Genomic DNA, 15,657 nt, shown 5'->3' with positions numbered 1-15,657 from the left:
ATAAAAAATTATGATATATAAAAAGTAATGTTTAAACTATGAACTTTGAAACATAAAAAATCTCTCAAGGCATTTGTATGGGATTGCTAAAGCTTGGGATGGATTCATTTTAGTTTTCTACTTGTTTATTTTAGTTTTGTAGCTAACAAAGAAATATTTGTGTTAATGTATTCGAGCTACTTTAAACTTCTTTGCAACTGCTAGTGAGTTATAAACTACAGTCTCAAAGGTTTCAACCATCTTCAGGATCATCAATTTCACCAGAATTTTTAGAGTTTTTTTCTTGAGACTCAGTTCTTTACATCTTTAAGTGTGAAGAAGCTGAGATACTGTTATGTCATCTGCGGCAATTTTCAGATTTCTTTATTTTGTCTTTGAAGAACTTCTAAATTATGTAAAATAGTTTGTATATAGATAAAGAAATAAAAGTATAAAATAAAGGATGGTTTCTAAACTTTAAAAACATGTAAAATAGATGCACTTTGAATTAAGCACACAACAGGATAGAGTATGGCTAACTTAATTAAAGCATGTGTATTGCCTTGGATTTCCCTTGAATAAGAGATGCTAATTTTATATTCTTTAGATTACTTTTACCTGGGTGTTGGACTACATTTCGAACAACATTACCAGTTGTTGTGGTATATAAATGAAATATATAAATGATGTTCATTATCCTCCAAATTCCTAAATTTTATTCTATTTGAGTACAATACTAATATTTTATTTCCTGGTAACAATTCAAAATACTTTTTATCTACTAATAACTCTGAATAAATCTCAATGACTGGTTTAAAGCTAATAATCTTCCCTTAAATAATGATATAACTCATTTTGTTTACAAAACCTTTAAAACGGGCATTTTATCCCTTAAACTTCCAGATTTAGTCTTAAATTACAATAAAATAAAAAAAAGTCTATTCAATGAAAGTTTTAGGTTTATTGTATGATGAACACTTAAATTGCAAAAGTTATAGCAAACAAATTAGAAAAAAAATCTTTTTACTCGTCTTCATTAAAAAAGATAATGGCAAACTAAAACAAGCGAGTTAGTTTAGTTAATGCAGATAGATATGCATACGCCAACCTTTTACTAAAAGAAATTTTTGCTTTAAATGTATAAGATCTAAACATTTCGTTTAGATCTTATACATTTCTCCAAATTTGAAAAAAATGAGTTTATACCTTTTTCTCTATTTTTGTTATACTTTCTTTCTAGCTGTAATACCTTTTAAAATTGGAAAAAAACACTAAATAGTGTCAAATTAGGTGTAACCGATTGTTCTATGCGCAAAATAGCGATAGTTATATTATTTTGTTCTATTTCCAACAACCAATAAAATTGTTTATAAATCGCATTAATCCATGAAAAATCATCTATGAAAAAGCGATAAATATTGAAAATCTACGAACAACAAGTCTTCAGAAGTTCTGGGACAACATTCGTTGTCCCAGAAAATCAAAAATAAAGCAACAACTCGTTTATTTACAATTAATAAATCGCAAAACATAAAATATATCGTTAAAGAGTTTAGAAAACATTTTCAATCTATACTTAATACGCCGCTTATTACAAATAATGACCATAATCCTCATCAAATTCCACCTTTAAGTAACGAGCCTAATTCACTAGTTATTACAGCAGCTGATATTATAAACTGCATATCACAACTAAATAGTAATAAGTCCCCAAATAGCTGTGGGGTAAGTGCTGAACACCTTAAACACTCTCATAATAACAATCTTTTTTTGTGGCTCACTAATTTTTATAATAGCATTCTAACGTATGGAAAGGTTCCAAAATATTTATCAACTACTTATAGTCTATACTTAGACTATTTAGAACTTTTTAAGTTTAGTTTAGTTAAAATAGTATTATTAAAGCAAGAGATAAAAGTTGTTTTATTGAAAAATATATTTAAATATTACATATATTTACATATAATTGAATAAGATTTACAAATAATTGAATATAATCTACATATAATTGAATAAAATCTACACAAACTTCTTCTATTTTCCATCACGTTTTTGAAATGGAGCGTATTTTAGAAAATCAAACAATATTCCATTAACCGAGGTTTCTTTTGCTCTATTGAATACAATAGAAGAGGCTGTAAATAAAAAAAATATATTTAAGAAAATCAAAAAAGGAAAACTTGAAAAAAATATAATGAATGGAAAGGTGTTAAACTTATAAAAAATTATTAATAATCATCTAACAGCAGGGCCGTCCCAAAGCAGACTCTCATGGGGAGGGGGGGGGGGGGTAGATTGTATTTTTTGCAACTAGAGACACACACACACACAAAAAAAAGGTCCTCAATATTTGCAATTAGCCAACTATAGTTCAAAACTTGCTAAATGTCTCAACTTAAATGCTTATATGACAGCTTTAGGGGGGGTGGGACATCCCTTCCCCCCCCCCCGTTCGGGACGGCCCTGCTGTTAGATGATTATTAATAATTTTTTCAAATATTTAATTTAAATGAAACAACCTTTTTTCAAAATAAATTAATAACCAAAATATTAAGTTTTTCTAACATTAAAAAGTAATAATCGGGGTGGCCACATAAAATTTTCATAAGAAAAATAGGATTTTGGAGGAGATTTTGCACCTATTATAGAGGATTTTTTTGTTTTAATTTAGGTTTAACGTCCATGTTTTTACACTTATGGGCTTGGACAGAGGTCAATAATGTCATTTTTCATGTTAAATAGCATGTATTTGCTAAAGCAATTTTTAATGATCCCTTGCACATATATATATATATATATATATATATATATATATATATATATATATATATATATATATATATATATATATATATATATATATATATATATATATATATATATATATATATATATATATATATATATATATATATATATATATATATATGTATATATATATATATATATTTATATATATATATATATACATATATATATATATATATATATACACACATATATATATATATATATATATATATATATATATATATATATATATATATGTATATATATATATATACATATTTATATATATATATATATATACATATATATATATATATATATTTATATATATACATACAAATATATATATATATATATATATACATATATATATATATACACACATATATATATATACATATATATTTATATATATATGTATATACATATATATATATATACACATATATATACATATATACACATATATATATATATATATACATATATATATATATATACACATATATATACATATATACACATATATATATACATATTTGGGAAATTATCTTTGTTTATGTTTTCTTTTTCGTAAATAGACATTCTCATTATAACATTTTTCTTTTGTAGTTGTAAATTCAAATTTTTCATAATCCTGTTTGCTTTCTGTGGAATTGAAATAGGTATATGAATAGTTACAGTGGCGAGCAAAATAATAGGTGCGAACCAAAAAATTAACAAATACGAGAATATCTTTGAAACAAATAAAATAAAAATTTGAATTTTTATTAGAACTTTTATTTTATTACATAAATAAACAGAAATTAATAAAAATTAAGTTATTAAATATATATAATATATTTTAATTTAAAAAAAATAAATTCCACACCGAGCAAAATAATAGGTGTAAAATAAAAAATAAAGATGGAAGTCAAAAGGGTTGCAAATTATTAATATTTTGTTGCATACCCTTTATTTTTTAATACTTCCGTGCATCTTGACGGCATTGAATCCACTAGTTTTCTGCAAACTTCTACAGGAATGCTGAGGTGGCCATTCTAAAACTTTTATATTATTGGTCGTAAACCACTCTTTCGCAGCTTTGGATGTATGTTTTGGTTCGCAGTCCTGTTGGAAATGCCAAATTATTGGCATATTTTCTTCGGCAAATGGCAACATGACATTATTTAGTATGTCTACGTATGTATATTGGGTCATAATATCTTTGATCCAAAAAAGTGGCCCCACACCGACCAGGAAAAGCAGCCCCACACCATTATATTTCCTCCGCTGTGTTTCACTGTTTTCGCAGTGAAGCGAGGTGAAAGTTCTTGCTTTGATGATCTTCTTACATACTGTTTTCCATCAGAATTTAATAAATTAATCTTAGTTTCATCACTCCACAAAATATTACGCCATTTTTTGGTCATATCTGGTCCCCGCCAAGCAATATGATTTTTTGCAAAAATTTTTCTTTTCATAATGTTCTTTCTACCAAGTAATGGTACTTTCCTCGGAGTTCGAGCTGGCAACTTACTTTCTAAAAGCCTTCTTCTAACTGACCTAACACTAATATTTTCATTAATTTCATTTAAAATTTTTGTTGCTGGCTTGAATGGGTCTTTTTTTGAAATAATTGTAATGTGATCATCCATACGCTGACACGTTTTGCGTGGTCTTCCTCTTTCTATCGCTGTGCAATGTTTTCCTCGTCCCATTTTATATCTAATTCTAATTCAATACAAATATGATATGTTATTATTTTATATAAGTTGCATAAATATTGACCTTACCTTTATATCAACAACAAATAAAAATAATAAAATGTTTTTAATCCTACACCAAACAGGTTAAAATAAACACACACCTATTATTTTGATCCACCAAATTTGTAGGTTAAATATATAAATAGGGTATTCCCCTCATAAATTTGTAAGAAATTGGAAATATACTATAAATCTCTGTTTTAATAAAATAAGCATAGTTTATGTAGCAATCAGTTCCTAGATGTCACTTTATAAAATATACTGTAAAATGTCAATTTAAGTGAAATTTATTATTCACACCTATTATTTTGCTCGCCACTGTATATATTTTGTATCAACAAAATAACTCTTCCTAACAAAATTATTTAAAAAATAATAACTGTAATATATAGATGTAATACCTGAAGAGAATTTAGTTTTAATTTGTGGAAACTTAAGCCAATTCTTCTCAGCATTTTAATGCAGTCAATGCTTTGGTACCTGGAGGCCAATAAACAGTTTTATCATTAATCCAATTAGATGGAATTACACCTTTTCTCCTTGTGAATCTTCATTCCAAACAGCTCCTTTCCACATATTTGATTTTGAAAATATTATATGAACTAATAATGAAATGAAGAAAGCATAATATAAGTGTACTAACAGGCCTAGTTAAACTAGCTAAATCTTGACATTTTATAACCATGATACTTGCTAAACAATAATATTAGTAGACATTATTAGCAAAGATAAGATTTTCTTTATTTTATAAATTTATTATATTTTAAATTCATTTTTATGAATATATTTATTATTCTATTAATCTGCATAGTTCTGAATATGTTTAAATAACTCAAGGCATCAAAGGAAAATAATGAAAGAATCCCAGGTTGCTAAAACATAATTAACTACATAAGAGTAATACGGAATATTGAACAAAAATAGATAATAATCATTATTGATACAAAATATAATATAAAGTTTATTATAAAATATCACACAACAATAACTTAGTTTGATTGAAAATATAAAAGCAACAAAAATTAAAAAAGAAAACATCTCAATAAATAATAAGTTATCATTCAAACAATTTTAAAGACCAAATAATAACTTGTAACTTATTTTTTACACATCTTCATCTAATAAACATTAATATTAATACCAATTTTTAATACCTCATGATTAGTACTTTTGTTTTTATTAAAAATAAAAATATTATATCAGTTAAGTTTTTCTTGTTTTACTTAAAACATCAACTCAATCCTAAGTTTTTTCATAACTGAAATTTTTTTTTGGTAATGTTGAATTAACACTGAAAACAAAATATTAGTAGACAACAAGAAAATATTTCTTTATTGAAATATATGTAAATATTTATAACAATCAATCTAATTTCCTTTCTTTTCCGCCACCCTTTCGAAATGGAGCGTATTTTAAGAAGTCAGACAAAATGCCATCAAATAAAGTTCAGTTGCTTCATCGTATTCAATAGAAGAAGCTGTAAATAAAATTAAAAAAGTTTTATATATCTTATAAAGGTATACCTTTCATAGCACCATATAGTCTGGTAAACTTCTGTTAGTATAACAAGAAAAAAATAATCAGTCCTGATCTCAATAACAAGTTAACACCAGGAATAGCATCTGGTTGTAAAAATTGCCTAAGCTCACTCATAATGTATTATAATTATATCAATGAAAATGAAACTGTAGACATTTAACATTAATTGCCCTTAAACCATTAAAATTATACTACCAAATAAGAAGCCATTGTTCTAATATATACAGTTATAAGTTTTTATAAGTTTTGACATAAAGCTGTAGACATAAAATTAAAAAAAGTTCTGAAACTAAATGATATAACTATTTAATGAAATACTTATTAAAACTCACTCTTGATGATTGTGTCTTTTTCGTCATCTAATATCTTGTCAACAAATTTAGCTACCAACAAAATAAAACTTATTTGGCTTATAAATTCGCTATTATAATCAGGCTTTTTCAATGTGTTTTGGGATTCCTTATATCAGTAAGAAAATATAACACTCTCTTTTGAAACTCTATAATTTAAAATAGTTTCACAAAACAACTTTTGTTGAATATTTTTACAAACCTAATAAAATTAAACAAGAATTCACTAAAAAATAATTAATAACACACTACCTTCAGCCATCGAGAACTTATCAACGTTATCTAATTTTGGTACTTTGTTTCCTTTTTTTCTTATCCTCACTGAAAGATAAAAGAACTTTGCTTCAGGCTCCAAAATCAGTTACTGTCGAAGGCAAGTGTGGTGGTCAATACTGTTATTTTGGTCTTGAGACTGGTATACAAAAAGCTGTTTTTGCAGATAGCATAAGGCTTCTGCTATCAGTAGAGCTAACAGCTCGTTTACTTATTCACGTGAACAGCAGTGCTTTACTGCAATTTTGCCAGTTTATGATTAAAAGAAACATCGCTTTTTTCAATTTCTTTTGAGAAAAGCACAGTGTCATTGTCACTTTGAGACAAATAATCATAAAGAAATTCTTCACTTTCATAATCGCTTTCCGAATTTTTGTCTTCTACTTATCTGATATTTTGTGTAAATTTTGAATTGTCATTATTTTTTTCGACTTTGTCTTCTTCACTTCTAGAAGATGATTCTGCCATAGCTAGATCTAGCTCTGGCAGATTCATTGAACACGAACGTATTATTTAATATATATATATATATATTTTTTTTTTTTTGAAGAGTCTTTATTGACAAAACATTGTGTAAAAAATTGAAATTAATAAGTGATTTTTAATAATTTATTAATGCTCTGTTCTCTTAAAAACATTGAGCACTTTATTTTATAGAATACATTTATATTTGTTGTTACAAGTATATATATATAAATATATATATATATATATATATATATATATATATATTTTTTTCAATATGTATATATATATTTTTTTATATATATATATATTTTTTTCAATATATATATATATATATATATATATATATATATATATATATATATATATATATATATATATATATATATTGAGCACTCTATTTGTTGTATATACTAAATAAATAAAGACTCAAATTTAAGTGAATCGCTTCATATGTGGAAAAAATTATCTTATTTTCACCTATTTGCATTGCATAACTTTTTTATGTTTAATTTTTATTTTTAGTTTACCCACAACAAGCTAATATCATGGTTACTCCCTATGTTTCAACACATCTTTCAATTGCCAGTCAACTACGATTACCTCCGCACGGTGGGAAAACAAAATAACTTAAGGCAAACTGTTATAAGTGGAAACAGTCAAAATAAAAAGGCGACAACGACTATAGGCAATCAGGAAAAGAATATATAAATATCAAGATTATTCAACCAAAAAGTATTAAAAATAAAAAAGATCGTGGAAATTGTTGCAATTTTAAGTGTTCCGTAAAAATTTCAGAAGACGAGAAAAAAATATTATTTAATAGACTGTGGGTAATGTCTCAGATTGAAAAGCAACACTTTTTTAGTAAAACTACTGAACATTTAGATAAAAAAACGACTCAGACTAATAAAGTAAGCAAATCAAAAAGAAAATACACTTATTTTTACAATTTCTTTGTTGATAATGTCAAACATCGTGTATGTAAGGTTTTTTATTTGTCTACATTAGACAGCAGCAGGCAAATATCACACTATCATGAAAATAAGCTTGAAACTGGTATTCCTGCCCCTACAAAATGGGGGGAAAATTGTAAAAAAAAAAGTTCTTGAAATGACTAAACAGAGTATAGAAAATCATATTAACTTGTTTACACGAGTTGAGTCACATTATTGTTGAAGCATTTCCTGCAAACAATATTTTGATGGTTCATTAAATTTAAAGAAACTTTATGATTTATATTTAACATATTGCACTCAATATAAAATTTGACCAGGAATGTATGTACCGCAATATTTTTAACACCAAATTTAATATTGAATTTCAATATTTCTAACACCAAATTTAATATTGAATTTCAAAAGCCAAAAAAAGATCTGTGTGATACATGCTACCAATTTTGCATTATTGAAAATGCAAATAAAGAGCAAATCCAAAAGTATAACAAGCATATTGCATCAAAAAATGAAACAAAGATCGAGAGAGATAAGGATCGAAAGTTGAACTCCCCTACCACAACCATAGTTTTTATTGATCTACAAAATATCTTGAGCTTGCTAAAAAGTAAAGTGGGAAACTTTTTTTATAAAAGAAAGCTCAGTTGTTATAATTTAACAGGTTACTCTTCGCTGAACAAAAAAGCATTTGTGTATTATGGCATGAAGGTATGTCTGGTCATTCTGGTAGCGATATTGCTAGTGCTGTGATATGTATGCTAAATCAAGTTTACAAAGGATCTTAATATTGACAAGTTTTTACTTTGGTTTGATTCTTGTGTTCCAAAAAATAGAAACAGTCATATGTCAGCTGCATTGCGTGAGTTTCTTATTGATCATCCAAATATTAAAATCATTGAACAAAAGTATTGTGAGCCAGGGTATAGCTCCATTCAGGAATGTCATAATATACATTGTCAGATTGAGAAATCATTACATTCGGCAGAAATATTCAACCCTCCCGAGTTGGTAAAAGCAATGTTAAATGTTAACCAACGCAAACCATTTTTTGTATACCAAATGCAAAAAAAGGACATCAAAAATTTCTCAAAAAATGCCTGTCTTATGAACTACAAAAAGGTTCCATACTTTAATGTCAAAACACTTGTATATAGATCTAATGCTCCTGTTCATGTGTATTTCAAGAGTCGTTTAACAGATATTTATAAAGAAGCACGGCTGTCTAAACCAAAAAACACTAGAGGATCAGGAAGTAATCTTTAAGAACCGTCAATTCCATTGGCATCTTGGTTTCAACATAATATTGAAATTTCAAGTGAGAAAGTAAAAGACATTGTTTCTGTGTACCCATACATGCCAGTTGTAGATGTTTGTTATCCGGAAACAAATTTCATTTTAATTGTTTTATTTATATACTTTAATTATGTTATGCAACATTGAGTTTTATTTTGTATAAGGTTTATTCAAACTGTTATTAACATGTTATTTTTATTAAAAACTTTGTTTGTTTATTTTCAATAAATCTTTTTAGATTGAAATGATTTTCTTTAAATAATATAGCTCTTGTTTAAAGCTGCCCATCCTTCCAGAAGCGATATCAGTTGAAATCTGTCTAAGTAGCAATAAGAAAGCTAACTATATCATCCCATCCATTTAAGTTTTCCTACGAAGTGTTTTAGGTTTCTATATTTGCGTTGAAATCCCTAAGTTAAAAGTAATTTGTTGTTCATTTGATTTTCGCAAAACGTTTAAATTGTATTTACTAAAACATGGAGATAACACAAAATAATATTAACGCGAAATGTATCTATCGAAATTATCTTCAAACAGGGTCGGGCCATAATAGCAATTTCAGCAAATTACTTTTTTTTTCAAAACAAATAATTATTTTTAGTATATAGCCAAGTATTGAAAAAAGTTTTTATTAATGAAAAATATATTGCCAATTCTACTGCATTACAATGTAAAACTTCAACTTGATTTATCTCAGTTTAAACAAATGCAGAGTTAGAACAAAATAATTTTAACCTCACGGTTTATCAAAAATTATTGCTTATGTTTAAACTTTATAATAACATGCTTCTAACATATTTTCAGCTATTTTTCTCTTTAATTAATGGCTGGGGTCCTTATAGTAGCAAAAGCTTTAGCAAAAATAAGTTAAACCCTTAATCTTAAAATAAGTTTATTTGTTAAAAGAGTATTGGAAATTTCTAATAATGTGCATGCAAATTTCCATATCTTTGACATGCACTCCGTCCATAAATTTATTCGACACGTTTAAAAAATAAATCCATATGCAAGGTTTTAGAAATTTAGTAAATCTAAAATGCCGCGCCGCGCCGCACCACTCTACTTTCTGCACATTAATGCCATGCTAAAATGGATTTATGGCTATGGTAACCAAATACGATTTGTATTTTATTGTTTAAAGAACATAGCCATTAACACAAAATTAAAAATCAAAAAGTTTTATTTTTTTATTATAATGTTATTTATTTATATTTTTATAATATAAATTTTTTTTTAATTATATATAAAAAATTTTCTAAAAAATTTTTTTTTTATTTGGAAAATGAGAAATTTATTAGATTAACCCGTTTTACTGCAGTAAAACGGGTTAATCTAAAAAATTTAAATACAGTTGTATTTTAAGCTGAACTCTAATTATATTTCACTATATATTTTTTATAAATACAAAAAACTGAAATATAATGTTTACTAAGAAATAATAATATTTTAAATAATAAAATCTCCAGCCCCATTAAATATTTCCTAACCTCTCTAGTTGGGAAGCACTGGCTTCCCAACCAGAGAGGATCCGGGGCCCTGGGGAATCCCTCCAACCTCCCTTGCCAGTCCGACCCTGAGCACAGATACTTAACAAGCCATTCCGTTCACAATTTTTACATTCCGTCATCTCAATTACTTGTCGGTCCGCATCTATGGAACTCGATCCTGAATAGTTATATAAATCCACATTTAAAAAACAGTGAAACAACATTTATTAAGTCTAACCAATAGAAAGAGTTTTTTTTGCATTTTAACACGTATTTAAATATTTATTGGTGTATGTAAAATTCTTCAATATGTAACAACTAATTCTACGCTTATAATATGAGTCATAAAGTATAAGTCTTATATTTTACGAGCTTACACGTTTAAATTTTTTACAAATGTAAAAAAAGTAAATTATTTTGCTAATAAATGAGCAAGATGATAAGACGTATTGCTTCTGCTTTTTCCTGTCAGAATTTAATAAATTTGTTCTATTTTTAAAAGACAATTGTAAAACTATTTCTTCATTGACAAAATATATAGGAATATATTGAATTGAATTGAAGAAAATTCTCACGAAAAAAAACTCATCTTTTATTGATTTACAACTTTTTTTAGTTAACACTCTGTTATACTTTAGTTTTTATTTTATTTCATAATTTATCCAATGAAAATATCATTTGCTGAAAAATTTTGCCAAAATTTTTTATGAATTTGCCATTTTAATTATATTTCATTTATTGTTTTTCATTATTATTATTATTTATTATTTATTTAATATGCCATTTTATTTATTATTCATTATGTATTAAATTTTTAAATCTTTGCAAAAACCACATGTGTAACGGGGCTCGGTAAATTTGTCTTTTGCTTGCCAGGCTTTGTATTACTGTAATTTTTTCGTTATTTAACAAACAACAAACAAAAAAATTTAGAAAAAAAAAAAAAACGATATATAATGCGCGACGTCAAAAATCATCATAAATAGTTTTAATGACGCAGATAAAGACTACAGCAGACGTTTATAAAGCATAACACTTAAGAAATGGTCTCAAAAATATCAGTGCTACAATTAATAGGAATAAAACTTTGTTATAAGGTGAAGCTATCAATATGTAAATATATATATATATAATTATATATATTTATATATATATATATATATATATATATATATATATATATATATATATATATATATATATATATATATATATATATATATATATATATATATATATATATATATATGTATATATTTATATATATATATTTATATAGGGTAGACCGGGGGAATGGCGACACCTTAATACAATTTGATTTTTATAATTTTTTCTAGGATAGGATTTTGGTTAAAGTACCTAAAGATTTGTCCTAATTTACTGCATCAAATTAATATGTAATGTTTTAAAATTATTTATATTGAATGTTACATGAATGTTTTTCGTAATTTAAGCACAGTGTCAGTATTTCCCCAGCCACCAGGGTAATTGCGACACCACTTTGGGGTAATACCGACAATAGTAATTAATAAGACAATTATTTTACCAAACATATTTTATTGTTACATAGAGTAAATAAACGTAGTATATAATTGATAATAACAAAGTAAGACAGGTTAAATCTTTGAGATACAAAAAAAAACCTTTTTTAAATCGAAGTTTAATGAGTAGGGCAAAAGTCACAAATATAGTTTTCAGGGGAATCATAACCGCTACAATCTGCATGCGCCCATTTTCCACAATAGACACAACGATACCAGAGTTCAATTTTTTTTCCATATTCACCACAAACTAGACACATCTCAGTGTCCTTTGAAAATAAATTAATCCCGTCGTCAAGCTCGTCATCGTTACATAGTTTAGTTTCATCAATGTCTTCCTCAGAAGTTTATTCTTCATAAGAAATTTTTCTACGACACCTCTTCTTTGTTGTTTTTTTTTACTGCGGACTTGTTTTTAGGATGGGTGTTCATTTTAGTTTTCACGATTTTTCCAACATTGCAAAACCTATTCTTCAAGAGTTTAAGTTTGACTTTAGGTATCACCTTAGGGTTGTGCATAAGTTTTTTTAGTCTAAGCTTGGCTTTTACATCTTTAATTTCTTTTTTCTTTTTAGCTTCTTCTAAAACTGCTTTCATAGGGGTTCCTGTCATAATTATGGAGTGTTGCTTTCTGTTATTGCGACCATCTTTATTATCTGTTGACAAAGATAGAAGAGGTGACAAATATTCCAGAATTTCTTTGAAACATGTTAGGCTTTGGGAGGGTTTTGGAACAGCTTTTAGAACTGTGTCCTGCTTTGAAGAACCAGTTTCTGGATTAGCATAAATCTCTATTAAATTCAAGCAAGCAGTTTTCTTACGCACAACTTTCTGATGCCCTGAATGCTATCAAGTTTCAGTAGCAGATTCATTGGTGGTTTCTGGGTGCTTAGCGGCAGACAGATTGATATCTTGAATAGATTCCAAGTTGGGCGGTTCATCAACATTTTCGTGGTCGATTATGACTGGTTGTTGAATCGTGTTCTCGCAGATAAAATCCAGATCACTGAATTTTTCTGGCTTGTAAGGGAAAATACTGGATGCAGAAAATCCTGAAACCCCTTTCTCCATTGTTGCGACATTCATGTATGCTTCGTTAAAGATGGAAGCAATGTCGTACACTGTTATTTTCTTGAAGCGGTTAGCTCTTAAGAATTTGTCACACTGTATGTTGAATGCTTTTTTCAAAGGCCCATAAAATGATAAATCCAAAGACTGTAGCTTATGGGACGTATGGGGTGGGAAAGAAACTACATTAATGTGATTCACTCTGCAAAATTCATAACTTTCTAGAGAATTGTGACTGTCGTGATTGTCTAACACCAATAGCACAGAATCTTCTATTGTTGGTTTAGCGTTCTTCTTGAAATGTTTTAGCCAATCTTGGAAGAGGTTTTCGTTTGACCAGCCGTTGTGAGAGCATGTATAGATGGCTCCCGGAGGCCCCCTCTTTCTAGTTGTGGAGACATCCGCTTATGGGGATAGATAAACATTAGTGGGATGAATCCTCCAGAAGCACTGACAGCACAGACCACCGTAATGTTTCTCGCCCGCTCCCAGTTTTTAACGGATCCCACCTGATGTTGGCCCTTTGGTGCTAATACCTTACCGGGTTTTTCGACCGTTGAAATACCTGTTTCATCCATATTGAATATTCTTGTCGCCTTAAATTAGTGTTTCATATATACCTCATCTAGGTTAGCAAAGAACAAATCAACTTCAGCTTCATTGAAAGCCAGAACTCGATTGAGGCTTGTTGCCAAGGGCTGTCTCATACTCAAAGTTGGGATTCTTTTTCTGAAACCAGTCGCCCAGTCTTCCCCAGCCATCTTAATAACTTTATTAAAACTATTTTTAATGTTTAACCTGTCAGCGAGGTTAAAGACTAGTCGACACAAATCAGTAAGGGTTACGCCATAAAACTGGCTTGATAGTTGTTTGATGTGATCAGCAAGTAATGCTTCTTGTTTAGGAGTAAATACCGCTTTTCTACCAAATGTTGGTTTAGCTGTGGAATTCGATTTTAGTCGGTCGTGTAGAGTTATTCTGGGTGCCTGGATTGCCCCAACTCATTTAAAACGCTTTTTACGGATCTGCCATTTTGTACAAGTTTAAATGCTCTTTTTAAAGTTTCCTCGTCCCATTTACCCCTCTCGGAGGTGCGTTTACTTGATCTCACCATCTGAAAGGCAATACAAATAAAAAGTTTTCCAAACTGATTTAAGGTGGTCCTATACTAGAAAATCCAAAAAGTTTAAAATACATTCTAATTTTTTGATTTTTTAGAAATGATATAGCATTTTATGTTTAAAACACAGTAAAAATCGAAAAAGTGAAAAAAAATAAATAGGGTCAAATTATGGACCAAACCCAAAATATGGACTACACGCCGCGATAAACAGTTTGTGAACCAAGAATAGTATGATCATGAAATTTTCACAAATTTTTAACAACATATAATTGCACTAACCTTGACAAAATCTAATGATTTAACAGATTATTGATAATTTGGGAGGAAAACAGGCTTAAGGCTTAAAAAAAGCTACAAAAAGGCTTGGAAAAGACACCGCCATTTTTGAACCGGTTCGTTGACATAATTTATTTTGGTAAGGTGAATGTATATATATGCAATAAATAAATCCTTAAAGTTTCAGCAAAATCAGACAAAGCAATGACAAGATATTTATTGCACCGCGTAAAAAAAATCTTATGTTGAGAAAAACAACAATAAAGATATTTTATGAGAAAAAATGAAATATATACATATATAAAATATATATATATATATATATATATATATATATATATATATATATATATATATATATATATATATATATATATATATATATATATATATATATAATTTATAGCAAACAAAACTTGAACGTTATAATAAATACAGAGAAAAATTAATGTTAAAATAATGCTAAAAGCTTTAATTGCTATGAGAAACTGTTGATGAATAATAAGCATTTAGATCAAATAAAGTTAAACACGAGGCTTTTCTATAAGTAATAATTGTAAACATACAAATTGTTCTTGCAAGTCATTACTTTCTTAAGTTAAGCAAATAGAAATCAGTTACCGGCTCTAATGTTTCTAATAGTGTCATAAATTTAGTGTATAATGGCGAAAAACTCTAAAATAGCTTTTTTTTAATATAAAAAATCCGTTGGTAGGGGTGTTGCCTAGGAAAAATTATAACTTACAAATTTAGATTATTTGAAATATAA

General features: G+C 27.6%; 2 long non-coding RNA genes across 2 annotated transcripts; both read right to left on the bottom strand.

The window, feature by feature from the left end:
- Positions 1 to 1,917: 1,917 nt before the first annotated feature.
- Positions 1,918 to 5,348, bottom strand: LOC136081077 (uncharacterized). Its single transcript, XR_010638871.1, has 2 exons — positions 4,919 to 5,348; positions 1,918 to 2,114 (listed from the first exon to the last, which is right to left on the bottom strand). It is a non-coding gene; the product is annotated as an uncharacterized LOC136081077 (long non-coding RNA).
- A 474-nt stretch (positions 5,349 to 5,822) lies between these two features.
- Positions 5,823 to 7,342, bottom strand: LOC136081076 (uncharacterized). The gene is made up of 2 exons (XR_010638870.1): positions 6,389 to 7,342; positions 5,823 to 5,994 (listed from the first exon to the last, which is right to left on the bottom strand). It is a non-coding gene; the product is annotated as an uncharacterized LOC136081076 (long non-coding RNA).
- Between the last annotated feature and the right edge of the window lie 8,315 nt (positions 7,343 to 15,657).

The sequence above is a fragment of the Hydra vulgaris genome, chromosome 06 (assembly GCF_038396675.1).
Source record: "Hydra vulgaris chromosome 06, alternate assembly HydraT2T_AEP".
Lineage (NCBI taxonomy): Eukaryota > Metazoa > Cnidaria > Hydrozoa > Anthoathecata > Hydridae > Hydra > Hydra vulgaris.
Note: the sequence above shows the minus strand (reverse complement) of the source record. Positions and strands in the feature narration are given on the sequence as shown.